The sequence below is a fragment of the Podarcis pityusensis genome (assembly GCF_964106645.2).
Source record: "Podarcis pityusensis genome assembly, chromosome: 4".
NCBI lineage: Eukaryota > Metazoa > Chordata > Lepidosauria > Squamata > Lacertidae > Podarcis > Podarcis pityusensis.
The window spans coordinates 62,924,411-62,939,569 of NC_138027.1; the positions used below are offsets into that span (position 1 = coordinate 62,924,411).

Here is a 15,159-nt window from a genome sequence, read left to right on the forward strand (position 1 = left end):
AACACTACAGATAGTCTCTGGGAGTAAAGGGGAGCAAACTAGCCTGCCTTGTGGCTTACTTCAATACAAGTGCTCTTTATAGTCAATAACTCTATTGCTGAAATTCTGCTCCATCCCAAGGATTCTCAAAAGCATGGAGAGCTCCCACAGATATAGAAGGATCCCCCCAGTAAAAACTTGTCACCTTCCATGAGTTGGAAGCAGTGCTGGATTCACGTATGAGCTATAGCTTAGGGCCCCACTCTCTTGCTCCCCTCCAATATACTTCTTCTTAATTGTATTTCACTATTATTATACTTCTTCTTAATTGTATTTCAGTTCAACAATTACTTTGATAAAATACATATTTTGTTACGTACAAATGGCTTTAGATACCTATTAGGTTCATAAATTATGGTACCATATAGCATATATTCAACACAAAAAACAGCGACAATTTGTTGTTGACAAAGGACAGCTGGACATATAAAGGGCCCCATTACCTTCAGTAGCTTAGGGCCTCATCAAACCTAAATCTGGCCCTGGCTGGAAGGCAATAGAAATGGCAACACAGGGTTGTGCTAATGCACTTGTACCCAATGCCTCCCTCTACATTAAGGCCTGAAGAAGGCCCAAGCAGATTCAGTAACACAGGAGGGAAGGTCTTGGCTTATAACACTATGTTGGTACATTAACTACCAGCCTATGTGTTTTGTTGCTGCAACAATTTTTTAAAGTCAATTCAACATGCAATTAGACATATTGCTGAAGCTGCTACCATGCATATTCAAGCAACTTCTTTTATCCTGCCAAATGCCCATTGCTAGTCTTAACTATAACAAGATTAGTGTGCCATAGAGTTTAGACTGAATGCTAAGTACAATCAAAGTGCTCATGTATATCCCCCAGTGTCATGTACACCATCTTCTATCAACAGTGCCTTTCGGCTATTTACATTAGCCACACAGGGTATTCCCTATGAACAAGAATGAATGGACTGGAAGAAAAAGAAAAAAGGAAGATACAGAAACTGCTGAGCTGACATTTCATTCCCTATAGATATTTCACCTGACCTTGAGGTCATTATCCTTAAGTAAAAGAAAGGAAATGATCAAGTCCGTAGGATACTTGAATGTATATGAGACCATTATACTGTATTGGAAAAAGACATTATGGTCATAATTCATTGTCGTTAAGTCCCACTGAAATCAATGTTGCTTAAACATGCTTAACTGTGCTGGTTTGTGAAGCATGTGAAAGATGAAAATGAGGGACTAGGAGCCAGGGTGTTTGCATGTCTCACTTTCACATATGACCTCATTTTGACTGAATTAACATTAAGTTTAAAAATGCCAAGGATTATTGTAACAATATGTTGCACAACTGGAAGTCATGAACAACATTTTCCCATGATTTTGCTTGGCACACCACACCCCGAAAATAATTGCCAGAACTCCCTTTGGTATTACGAATATTGTTTTGCATTCATGTCTCGCACCACAGCTATCAAGAATCCATTCTTTGCATTTCTGTTATGCTTCCTGCTCTTAACCATGCTCAGGTGTTGGACTTAACATGAGAGTGATAAAACGGGGAAGAGGGCACAGAGGGTGCACACAAACCCTGACCCTAACATTCCTGGGCATACTGGGTGCTTTTTAAACCTTTGTGAAATTAACATGACAATTTGAAGAAGGTAGAAGCAAATAAAATTGTGTGTGCTTAGAACTCTGCAACTGGTTTCCGATTTGATCCCAGAATGTCCTGTTTTTCCTTAAGATGCCCCTATTGTCATTGGAAAAGTGTTGGAGGGTGTGGAATAGGAAGTCCCTATTTTCACTGGACAAATGTTGGAGGGTATGGAAATTTAAGCTCATTCAGCTGAACATGCCACTTCAAACCCTTCCTGAACTGGAGCCCGCAGGGACACTGCCAGGTAGGGTCTAGTATGTGGGTTCCCGTCCCCATTCCTTTCTCTCTGTGTTATAAGACTGTATGAGGACAAATACCTGAAGACTATTCAAGCCTCAACAGCATTCTTAAAGGTTTGGCTTAAAAAAATTCATACAAGATGATGTGTTCCTTTCTAATCAGATATTATCATATTAAAAACCTAAGCAACATTAATATGAAAGGAAATTACAAAGCCCAGTGCAAACCTTGTTAAATAAACTTTGATTACAATTAAAATGGAATCCTAAAGCTACAATTTCACCTCTGGTGCCAGCAACACTTCACCTGCCACCTGCTGTGGGAGCCTGACTGATAAAATATACAATGCTCTCTATCTCCATTCCTCAAAGGTAGAGTTGTATGGTGAATATTAACAGATAAAGAAATGCACACATCCCACCACAACTTTTGAGCATCAAACCTTTTTAGACACATAGCTCCTCCCTTCAATATTCCTTTCCTCCTCCCCGCAGTCAGCATTCCATGCCCACTGAGCATGCTCAGCCCTCATTTGGCTAGTTTTCAAGTTTTTTTCCTTCTGGAAGGTGGCAATGTACACACTTGTTGTCCTGTGCACACCCACCAAGAAGGACAAACAGCTGGTAGTTAATTCATTATTGACAAAAGCATGCACTTAAAGTAGCTCTTAAGGTGCACTACCCACCCACTTCTGGCACCTATGTAGCTGGCATTAACTTTTCCAGGAAGCAACAATGGGACCATGCCCACCCTGGGCTTATGTGCCCTCCTGTCAGGAGCCAGCCAGCATTACATCATGCCATGCAAGTTGGAGTTAACTCTTTATTAGCAAAAACATGATCAACATAGTAGTGGCAGGTAGTGGCATAGCATGGGTTGCCAGCACCCAGGCCCCTGCCCTTGGCCAGAGCATAGTCTGTATGCTGTAAGGAGGCTGTATCTACAACTTTATGTAACTGAAACTGAATTATACTGTCAGTAAAGCAACTCTTGAGAGTCCCATGGACTGCAAAAAGATCAAACCTATCCATTCTGAAGGAAATCAACCCTGTGTGCTCACTGGAAGGACAGATTCTGAAGCTGAGGCTCCAATAGTTTGGATACCTCATGAGAAGAGAAGACTCTCTGGAAAAAACTCTGATGTTGGGTAAGATTGAGGGCACAAGGAGAAGGGGACGACAGAGGACAAGATGGTTGGACAATGTTATAGAAGCCACCAACATGAATTTGACAAAACTCTGGGAGGCAGTGGAAGACAGGAGTGCCTGGCGTGCTCTGATCCATGGGGTCACAAAGACTCGGACACAACTAATCGACTAAACAACAACAACAAAAGCAACTGACTTTTCCTAGAACTGTTTGGTGTTTCACTGATCTTTTTGCACACTCCACTGGTTTTAGGATGGGCACTCTGCACATGCCCCAACAGAGTTTGCCATATCGCTGGGTGATGCCAAGGAGCTTCTAGGCTCATAGACAATAAAGTGGCTTTCACAAACTAAAAACACAAAAGCATAAATAATATAATCTTTTAGACTTGTTTGCACATTACAACTATATATGTCATATTTTCAAGCTGATATTTTTGAAGCACTTCTTATTTTTGACCTTTTCCAAAATGGCATCATTAGCTGATAACTCTCTTTACTTACTCTGGACCATCAATTATCCAAAGAAGTATGGTTAAGAAACTGAAAAAGCAGGGGAAACATTGCTGGCATAGATATGTGGCCAATAGCCTGTTGTTGCCAAGCCCTATCCTAACTCATTTGGAATATATGCATGGAAAGCTTTTAGTGTCTTCAAAAATTCAAGCAAATGCTTTTGAATTTAAGAAAAGGAATATGTGCCACGGAAATCCACTGCAAAACTGCACAGTTAATAACTATTCAGAATCACACAGCTAGCGCTGTCACACACAGAAATAAGAAATAGTAACTAGGTTTTTCTTACAGACTTTCATAGTCAACAATTAAAGCTGTGGATAGTAAATTGATCAAATTTGCAGAAGACATCAAGCTGGGTAGTGTCGCATATTCCGTACAACGTAGTAACATTCAAAGTTCCTGCTGCAATTTTAAATTATGTAAGAACCAGGACATTCAGGTTATACAAGATAAGAAAGAATAAAAGAATAATAATGTTGTGCCCCAAATTTCACCTAGCTCAGTCGGTAGAGCATGAGACTCTTAATCTCAGGGTTGTGGGTTTGAGCCCCATGTTGTGTGAAACATTCCTGCATTTCAGAGAGTTGGACTACATGACCTTTGTGGTCCCTTCCAACTCTATAACTCTACCGAACTGTTCCCCATCAATTTATGAAAAAAGAACGTGCATTCAAAAACTATCAATGGGGAGAGAAAATTTCAGTGAAATTCTCATGGTTTCCGTTGTACTGCTACTTTTAGTTTGCGATTGTCCTCTCATTCTACAAATCAGTGGTCTGCCTTCTGCAGCTTTCCATTATGCCCATCTTTCCTGAAATCCCTATAATGTCCTCAGCTGGATTTTCCTATAACCATGGGAAGGCTACCTACAGTATACCTAACAGCTGCCCTTAAAACAAACAAACAAACAAACACTTGATGACTTATACTTTTAAAGAAATCAGTACAAAGCTCATTTTGGTTTGGCTTTGTTTCAGTAAACAAAAGGACTTTCCTTAAAAACAAACCAGCAACCTCACTAATCCTAGTTGCCCAGTATCCAACCTTCATTTACAACTCAGGGGATGTAACCTATCATATGTGGCTTTTTCAGATTCTGAAGCACAGGCAGCTGGGGAGGCTGCAAAGTGAGAGAGTCATGTTTAATAGAAAGGAAAAAAATGCCCATGCCATCCACAGCCACCTAGCAATGATAGCATAAACTCAACCCCACACCCACCAAAACTTTAAAGTGCTTCCCAAAAGAGACAGAAAAATGGAAACCTCTTTTACAGTGGAAGAAAACCTTCGAGAAGTTGGAGAGTAAGTACACAGGTAAAGTAAAGGTAAAGGGACCCCTGACCGTTAGGTCCAGTCGTGACCTACTCTGGGGTTGCAGTGTTCATCTCGCTTTATTGGCCGAGGGAGCCGGCATACAGCTTCCGGGTCATGTGGCCAGCATAACTAAGCTGCTTCTGGTGAACCAGAAGCTAGGTGGGCAGGAGCAGGGACCGAGCAACAGGTGCGCACCCCGTTGTGGGGATTCGAACTGCTGACCTTCTGATCGGCAAGTCCTAGGCTCTGTGGTTTAACCCACAGCGCCACCCACGCCCAAGGTAGATGAGTCTAAAAAGTGATGGTGGCTCCTTTACCAGAAGTAATGTTTACCCTTGGGCTACCTGACACTGAAGTGTCACATTGGTTTCTGGATGTGAACTATATAGACATTATTTTCAGCTCTCCTATCCCACTACTACTCCAACTGTGAACTACAATGCAATGCTCCAGTGTGTTTGTAAAATAAGCCATTTTCAGTTTAACTCGCAGATGATTCTCTGCCAAGAAATGCAAAAGAGTACTGGACTTCATAACAGTAAAACAGTACTGGCATTATCTAGTCTTCTGCATTCACACTTTTGGCTCTACAGACTGGGTAAGGTTCAAAGAAGAACAATGAAAATAGCAATTTACTTGAAATTCCACATAGTATTTTTTTACAATATAAAGAATATATAAAGGAACTGAACTGGGTCTCTGGGAAAAAGAAGATGGAAGGAAAATGTACATGAATAAACCAGATGGAAGGAAAATGTACATGAATAAACCAGGCTTGTTCCCAACTTAGTAATGAGAGTAGGAAATGAAAGTAATATGAAGACATATTAAAAACTAGGAAGTCCAAACAGAAAGTGTCCAAACAACTCACAGTGTAATCCTAAGTGGGGTCGTGGAACAGCTAAGTGAGGAATCTAGTCTTGCTGACTTGTGACAATCAGACTTGAAGATGTAAGCTGGTTCTTTCTTCATTTTCACAATGCCAGCTGCAAGCTGATGTAGCTGACTGGAAGTAAGATTGGACCCCTTAATGATCTGCAGGGTTTGGGATGCAGTGCCCCACCCCAGAAATGCCCTGTTTCTGCTTTCTACCACAAGCAGAAGAATGGCCAGTGGTAGCTTTCCACATTCCTGGGGACATCTGGGGCCTCAGCTACTGCACAGCCTGCCACCACCAGGGTTCCCCTACCATGGTGGAGAACCAGTGTACACCATGTTAATCTTTATAGCCATCAGCATTGCGTGGGGGCAGAGCTAGAATTGCACTTTCAATAACCCAAATGGCATTGAATAGTTTTGTTTTTTTCACATGCAGACTAACATTACCACAAGTAACTGTTTTGGGCCTTGATTTATACAAATGTATTGCAGTGTCATCATCTATATTTTTAAGGCTCATTTTAAATATGCCACATTTACAATAAATCAATCATTATATCTTCATCTACAACCCCTGTTCTCTTGTGTGTTAACTTTTGCAATACTCCCATTTACTGACTCATTTATTACTATTTTTCTATCTAGAAAAAAAAAAGCTGGTTAGTTTGTTACTGATTCCCTCCCCCACATCTTCTTTGGAAAGAGCTTTTATCTTAGGGACCTATTACAATCCATCTCAATACATTACCAGAGTGGATGAGTCATTCCTAGAAGTTTCTGTAGTCTGTAGGCTGAAAACTTTGAAATTTCTAATTACATATTTCCCCATAGCAAATTAGACTGAGCTACACACATTAGATTTTAATAGACCAGGTACTTATTGGTTCAAATGATAGGAGGTGTCAGCTAAGGACGTAAGGACGATTTTCTATTTTTTAAGAAGCCATAAAAACATGGAAAACAAGTTGTGTCCTCGTGAGAGATTGTGATCCAAGTTGTCATGAGAGATGGTTGCTTCCTAGCGCTCACTGAGGGTACGGTATGTCCTTATAGTAACCTTGAGCAAATATTTCAGTCCGTACCTGTCCCTCAGAGATTGGGCAGTTGCACTGTCTCAACCTGCCTGCCTCAACCATTATACAGACTTTGGCAGGTAACAAAGGAAGCTGAGCCATACCAGGTCAGACCATAGTAGACTGTACTAAGTAAGCAGCAAGTCTTCTGGTCTTAAGCAAAGATCTTCCACAGAAACTGGTTCTTAATAATAATAATAATAATAATAATAATAATAATTTATTATTTGTACCCCGCCCATCTAGCTGGGTTTCCCCAGCCACTCTGGGCGGCTTCCATAGAGACCAAAAATACACTAAAATGTCACACATTAAAAACTTCCCTGAACAGGGCTGCCTTAAGATGTCTTCTGAATGTCAGGTAGTTGTTTATTGCTTTGACATCTGATGGGGGGGGGGCGTTCCACAGTGCGGGCGCCACTACTGAGAAGACCCTCTGCCTGGTTCCCTGTAGCTTTGCTTCTCGCAATGAGGCAACCACCAGAAGGCCCTCGGCGCTGGACTTCAGCGTCCGGGCAGAATGATGGGGGTGGAGACGCTCCTTCAGATATACTGGACCAAGGCCGTTTAGGGCTTTAAAGGTCAACACCAACACTTTGATCCTTCTTTGTTTGTTAAACTAGCTATACCAGGGTTTGAACCCTGGATATTTTGCATGTGGTATTTCACTCAACTATTGTTGCTCCCCAAAGCACAGAAGCTTTGCAAGTATGTTTGGCCTATACAATACTATAATAGTTCAAAATGAATGAATAAAAGGAAAGCCTTTTTTTTTTTTTTTTGGCAGGTTTTTCCATGCTTCCAATTTAACACAGTTGTGCCACACTAAGAACTGTGAAGCTACCATTTAACTGAAGGAATAGTAGGGGATAGTTTAAGTCTTAACTATTCAAACAGTTGGCACATGTATGGACTGTACAAATACGTACGTGTGTGCACGCACACATATATAACTCAATGGAAACAATGTTTTTCACAATACGACAGTCACAGTATTGCTAGCTTCCCATTGATAAGGAATGTCTGAGTACACAAAACAGTCTAAGGAATACATATGCCTTTTGGATCACTCCATTTTATTTCATTGGAAGGAGATGGTCAGTAAACACAACAGAAGGCATCTGCAGATCAGGCCTGCCTAGTCAACTGGGTAGTAAAACTGTTATGGGTGGGGTACTAGACCTTTCCTACCAGCTGTAGATCATAGGCTAATAGTGCGTGTGTTCAGCTCATGCAACAATATGCACGTGCTACAAATGGCAGCATGTGCCACAACACTGACCAGCCTTGTTTTGTAGTTGCATTGTAGTCAACTGGCAATAGGACAATGAAGCAGAACAAAAGCATCCAGTGTCTAAAACTGTATGCAACAGTATGAGTAGATATCTTTCATGGAAGAGAAAAAGTTGCATTCCTAGACTGTCCAGGCACAAAGACTATTCATTTATTAGCTGCTACAACTGAAATGTCATATGTGGAAGCAATATTCATCTTTTCCCTAAACACTGTTTATAAAAAGCATATCAAATCAATAAAAGCATTCATTATAACTTCATACCTCCTGTGGCCTCTCTCTAATCTATATTTATTTACACTGCAGAAGTCAAATGCACACATAATTGAATTGGTGAATTAGAGTGCCTCCTCCTTCCTCCCTTGCTTCAGACTCCCATTGAAAGACATACACAGAGAGACAGAGAGAGAGAGAGTATACACATACAAATATAACTAACCCAACAAACTGCAATTTTTGTTTCAGGGTCTTCAGTGTAAATGTTTCATTCCCTATCCCCTTTGCATGATGGATGGTCACAAGATAGAGGCTTACAAATGAAAATGCTGACACAATCTTATCTAGAGCTGTGCAAATGGTGCTGCTGCTATAATTACACTTTATAACTTAAGCAACAGTTGATAAGTTGCTACTTTTTAATCATATTAATCAGGACTTGGATGTTTCAATTGCCATAAATTATAAAAGAGAGGAGCCTACTCTGTAGAAATGGGAGGTTGGCCAAGCACTAAAAATTATATCGGTTATAAAATATAAAAATAGATGAATACACTTTACTGCAAACAAAGCAGATCAAAATACAGAAAAGTACTTTGGTAATTAGCTATGTTTTGTTTCAACAGCAGAACACAGAGTTAAGTAATTTCACGTTATACTCGAGATGCACATTACCCCAGTATCTACCAACAGATTATTCCATGCAAGTTTAATCAGAAATTTGCCTGAGGAATTTTATTCAAATCAATTGGCTGTGATTTACTATCACCCATAGATCAAGTCTGCTAAACAACAGGGAAACAAATTCTTAATCTTTCTTATCAAAAAGGAGTCACTGCAATTTTCTTTATGCCCTTGTTTTTAGAATCAGAGTTTCTATCTATCACTGCAGAAACCTGAAGGCCTAATTCTTTTTCAGGCTGACATTGATGACAAAATTAGTATTGACTTTACCGGCCCTTGAATTGTATCCTGGGTAGGCAAGGTTAAATAATATTTCTTTTTGTAAAGTTGAGAAGCAGTTTCCTGCATATCAGAAGAATATCCTATACACATCTTACACCAGCTGTTTGTACAACATTGTACATTATGCAAAATATTCATTAAAGATCATGAAAGCAAGGGTCAAATTGAATGTCAGTCCAATTCAGTGCACAGCTGATGCACCTAAATTATGGAAATCAATGACTTAATAGGCCAATGGAAATCAATGAGTTAATATCCTTGCAAATATTCTTATGATTTATGAATATATTCTTAATTATAAAGCCTTCCTTGTCTCACACCCTCCAATACTGCTTCCTTGAATAATTGCTCTCACAAAATACTTTGTTTGTTACAGGTTCCCTAGAGAATTGTTGCTCTGATGTAAGCAGCACAGGAAACCCTATACGTAATTAAAGAATGAGAGTGTACACAGTGAATCGGAAGGGGGAAAGAGAGAAGTGTCAGAGAGAATTTCCAACGTTAGGAACATTTCTGAAAATTACAAGAGAGATCCTAATGCAAGGGAGTTGCCATAGTGCTATTCTGACCCCTGAAGGATGGAAACAGGAGTTAATTTCCTATCTGTATTTTCCAATCACTTAATATATTCCATGAATGCCAAGCCCTACCCTGCATTAGTGCAATCTATTAGTGTCTGCCTCTCACCCCCCCCCCCCCGAGAGAGAAGACACAAAATGATGAACCAGTTTAAAATAGAGATGTGTAAAGTGGGTTGCTGGAAGACCAAGGTCCCCATCTGTTAATGTGTACCTTTTGCAAAGTTCTTGAGAACTGGCTATGCCTTCTGCTTGACTAAGAAGAGGTGGTTGATGCATCTCAAAGACTGCAGATCCCGTTTTCTCACTTCTCTCTAACCTATCTATTCTACACTGTTCCCCCCACTTTTTTTGACACATTGAACCTACATGGTGCAAGAACATGGCTTATGTCTTGGTTAGAGAATTTATTTCACAGATTCCTAAATGGAGGAAGAAGGTTCTATACAGTTGTGTGTGTGCTTTCCATGGTTCTCTTCTGGGGAGAAATTCTATTTGGCCAACGTCAGTTCTATTTGGATGACAGTAGTAGTTGTGCTGGTAACTTTTCCTCATTGAAAGGTAGTCTCTTTTGTAAAGGATATATCAGAACAATGCCATGCTGCCCTCATTTAAACATATGGAATCATCCACCTTTGATCTTGCCTTGAGTTTTATGTAATCACACTTCTCTGTGCTCACAATTACCTTGCCACCATCCTGCCTTTCAAAGGAGACAGCTGTCAGTCATGCCGAGGCAGAACTCTTGGTTCTATTTTGAAACTGAAAAGGGAGGCTAGGAGGATGCTGGACCAGCAGATACCTTCCCTTAATTCGCCAAGCTGCTGCTTACAGTTTTCAAAGTTAATAACCAGCTAAAGCTTCATGGCACATTTCCTGCCACCAAGACAAGTGGTGACCTAACACCTTCAACAATCAGAGGGAGTCTAACATTGGAAATCGAAAGAGAAGCTTCTGTTGCTGTGTTCCCATTCTCTAAAGGAGCTTTCACCTGGGTGTGGCTGCCCTTCCATTCAACTACCCCCCCCCCCCCATTTAATTTACAACTCATTCCTCTTTAACCTTTTCAAGGAGAACTTCTGCAACAGTGATGGAATTTTAAAAAATAAATAAAAATAATGCGTCCCTCGGAACAGGTGTGGCTGAGTTAATCATGGTGATTCTCTGATGCTACTGTCCCGGAGAGAACTGTGCTGAGGAAGGCTGCGGGGGGGGGGGATCTCAGCTCTTCCACAATAGCAAAAAATGACTCTCTCTCTCCATTCCGTCGACGGTAGCCATCCAAAGTTAACTCAAGTGATTGATACACTGTATGATTATGTTATTAGATGCAATCAAGTTACATAATCATCGATTATGCACAGCTACATCTATCTTCCTCCATATCCAGCTGCAACCTCCCCTCCCATCCATAATGCATGAACCATCATCAGCTGCACATGGGAGTCTATATTCCAGCACACACTATAGAACTTTAGCATTGCAGTGCATTGCATTGTACCACGTCATCACTATTGATTCCCACAGTCACTCCCCCCTCCCCCTGATCCAAATGCATTTTGCAGAGAAAGGTTTAACAGTGGGCATCGCTCGGTGTGGAGGGAATTCCAGTTTAATTCATCTCCACTCCACAGTTAAGTGCCCTGTGCCCATCTTGCCCCCAGCCAGCTGCAGGTAAGGCTGTGGCGAGATCCGATCTCTCCTTTCCCAGATCGCCAGCGCCTTTGCACGTGGCTGGGTCTTAAGGTGTCAAGAAGACATCAAGTTACCGGGCGAAAAAGGAAAACGCCTCTCCCAAAAGCAGGTGGGGGGGGGCGGGGGGACAAAAGCCACCGAGGACAACCTGAAACAATTTGAGCATCCTGGTAGCTCCTGCTACCCTTCAGGTTAGCTCCTGACGCCCCCGATGCCAAATCCACGAGCAAACGCATGAACCCTCCAGAACTAAAGCCTCACCGTGCCAAAATAAATCCAGATTGGCGCTTTAAAGTTCAGCAACTTGAACCAAAATAATAATAAAAAATAAAATAAATGATGGCTCTCTGTCTCCGTTGCAGCTCCAACCGAATGCTGCACAGAGTTGGGGGAAAATATATAAATAAATAAATAAATAAATGGCCTCATCTTTGAACCGAGAGATGGGAGCCCATTTCATGTTAAATAGGTTCCATCACCGGGGGCTCCTGTGACTGCTGTAGATCCCTTTGAGCCAGAAAAGGGGGGAAACCGGGGTGGTGGTGGGGTGGGAGCAAGGAGGAAGCCTGTTTGCTCAGACTGCATTCAGGCCGATCTCCCACATCAAGGAGGCATGGTGGGGGGGGGGGAGAGACCTTGCTCGGGCTTTGATTTATCGCAAAATGCACTCTCAGAAATACCTACTGCAGTTGTTCCTCTGAACTGCCAATAACGACGAGATCTTTCCCCCCCTCCCCCTATAGATATATATAAAAATCCCCCCACCCCCCTCATCAGTGTAATGCAGCAATAGGGAAAAGTAGTCTTTTCAGCTACCAAGTTTAGCAACGCCTCCGAGGGGCTTTTATTTTAATATAGCTTTCTATACATATATACGAAGAGGAAGAAAAATGAGCTTACCCACCACAGTCTTGCAAAATAGTCGTCTCCTTGTATCAGTCAGTAAGGTAATTGCTGGTCATCACAATGCGTAGTCAAGGAATCCACGATTAAAAAAACCAACAACAGGAAAAAACCCAGAAAAACCCAAAACTCCTCCGGGTTCTTTTCCCTTTTCGCTGCTAGCAATTAAGACGAGGGAGAAGATGCCCATTCACGAGTGCCAAGTTCACCATCCAAGCAGATAATTCCATATAGAGCTCAAGATCCGTGGCCAGATTCGCCTCCTGCGAGTTCTCAAAGTGGCCAGGTTGCTCGCGCGGATGGTACAATCCAGGTGGGAAGCAGAAATTAAAATTAGAAGACGGGAAGAAGAGCGAGAGGGAGAAGGAGCTGGCTCAGAAGGGGGGAAAGCCAGAGGGTGAGACTGATAACCCCAGAAGTCCGCGAGCTCTTGGACAAGGAAAGGAGTCCTGACTTGTGAGCATGGAGCCTTCTCAAAGCCCCTCGATGCACCTGGAGAAATCCCAACGCCACCATGCAGTCCCCGGGAAGCAGGAATCCGAGGGAGATTTCACAAGTATCCTACAATCACCGATCCGACGGGGTTTTCCTGGTACTGTACCGCTATGTGGAAAGCACACACGGCTCCTGCTGTTGGAGAGGAAGTCTCCTGGGTCCTAAAACTCTCAAATCGGCACAGAGGGGATTTTTCTCCCCCCTTAAAAATATATATTGGAAGGAAAGGAGGGAGAGGGTGGGGGGAGGAAATCCCACAGTTGTCGGTTTGCCCTGAATGATGCTAATCTTCTGTGCAAATGACAAGTGCACCAACCCCAAGGAGCAGGTCGTGATGAATTAAAGGCAATCCAGCCCAGATATCCTAAGGAAGAGAAAGGGAGGGAGGGAGGGACGAAGGCAGAGAGGGAGCGTGTGTGTGTGAGCGAGAGAGAGAGAAAGAGAGAGAGAAACTGCAATGCATAAACGATTCCAGTGTTTCTACAAGATCGGCTCATTTGATTGAATGCATTCTCTGCTTTGCTGCAAGTCATAAAGAAGGTACTGTTACTGCCACCCAATGGATACTTTAGTACTAGCCAATCCACAGTCAACTGCCTCTCTGCAAAGCATTAGAGAGGAGACTGATTTGAAGGGGGGCGGCGGCGGCGAGCGGGTGAGGGACAGGAGAGAAAGAAGTCATTTCTGCCTACTACCGGTGCCAAGGACACACATTATCACCCACAGCTCCTCTGCCCACTTTTCCATGGGGCTTGGGAGGCTGGAGACCCAGCACAAGCTAAGCCAAAAAGCTTGTATACCAAGTCCTACACTGATCGGTTGTGTTCTCTTCTCTCCCTCCCTCCATGAAATTTCCCAAGTGAAGGGTTGTTTTAAAAGCGATGATGCATTATCTATTCTTGGTTGGATTTGTGTGTGTGTGTGTGTGTGTGTGTGTGTGTGTCTATAAAGCAAACTGTGGGCCTTGCTGTTGCCATGGGATCTTCTTTGTACAAACTCTCCGAACTGTGTGGGAACAGTGCTGGTTGTGGGGGTTTTTTTGATGTAATTTTTTTTTTTTAAAAAAATCTTTTTATAAACTCTCTTTCTCTCTACCACCCCTTTAAAAATTCCGAAAATAGGTAAGAAGACTCTTGCTGCATTGTTGCCAATTAAGACTAACAGGAGCTGCAAGGTGTATCTAATTAGGAATTTTAATTACTTCACCAAAAAGAGAAAGGTTCAGTTGCAGATGTCTGGAGCATCAAACAACTGCTCTGCTAAATTTTACACTTAGTTTTTTTCATCCGCCTCCTTTATTCCTCACCCCCCTAAATCTAGATATAGATAGAGAAGGCAGTGAGGCCTTCTACATGAGTAAATGTGTGTGGGAGGTGGGGAAGAGAGGGAAGCCGGAAGGCGAACTCTTGCAAGCCTGGGGGTGGGAGGACTCATAAAAATCAATGGGACTTCCGAGTAAACATAGGCGCAAGCTATAAGAATGCCTAAGTGATTCATATTACGCAACATTGGTGATATTCTGTAAAAGGACTAGGCTTGCCTCCATTTTGGTAGCAGGGCTCCTGTATCTAACAGGCGGAAATTCAACAGGTGAAGCTCTTCTTGATATATGGAGGCTCCAATGGAGAAACCACCTGTGAAATGGCTGCCATGATACAGTATGTAGCAGCTGCAATAAGGAAAGCTTTTTTCATCATTGCAATGGTAAGAAAAGCTCTACCAATTGTTCAGCTTGCATGCAGCATTTGATGTACCAGCCCTGCCTTATGCGAGCATGTATATACGCAACAGACCAATGAGGATACACAGATTGCACTACTGCTACTACACTATGAGCTCCCAGGGCAGAGCAAAATTTTATTGACGGGCTGTAACTCAGTGGCATAGCATATATGCTTTGCACAAAGAAGCAGAGCTATAGTTGGGAACTTTTAGACTCTGAACATTATGATCTTATGGCCCCTTCCTTTAGATGTTCATGTGTACTATGGCATAGTGGTTAGAATGTCGGACCAGGGTTCAAATCCCTAGCCAACCATGAAGCTCAGTGGTGACCTCGGGCCTGTAACTGCTTCTCAGCCTACCTCACAGGGTTGTTGTGGGGGATTAACATCAACCAGTGGAGGAGAAGGAGAACCCACTTATGCCATCTTAAAGCTGCTTGAAGA

General features: G+C 42.2%; 1 protein-coding gene across 3 annotated transcripts in view; it reads right to left on the reverse strand.

Annotated features, from left to right (window-relative positions):
- Nucleotides 1-13,523, reverse strand: part of IL1RAPL1 (interleukin 1 receptor accessory protein like 1) — a 658,802-nt gene extending 645,279 nt beyond the window's left edge. Inside the window, exon 1 of one of the 3 annotated variants that reach the window (XM_081003463.1) lies at nt 12,494-13,523. The gene's annotated coding sequence lies outside the window, so the exon portion shown is untranslated. The remainder of the gene's footprint in view (nt 1-12,493) is intronic. The other 2 variants (XM_081003461.1, XM_081003460.1) reach the window with 2 other exon arrangements.
- Nucleotides 13,524-15,159: the final 1,636 nt, after the last annotated feature.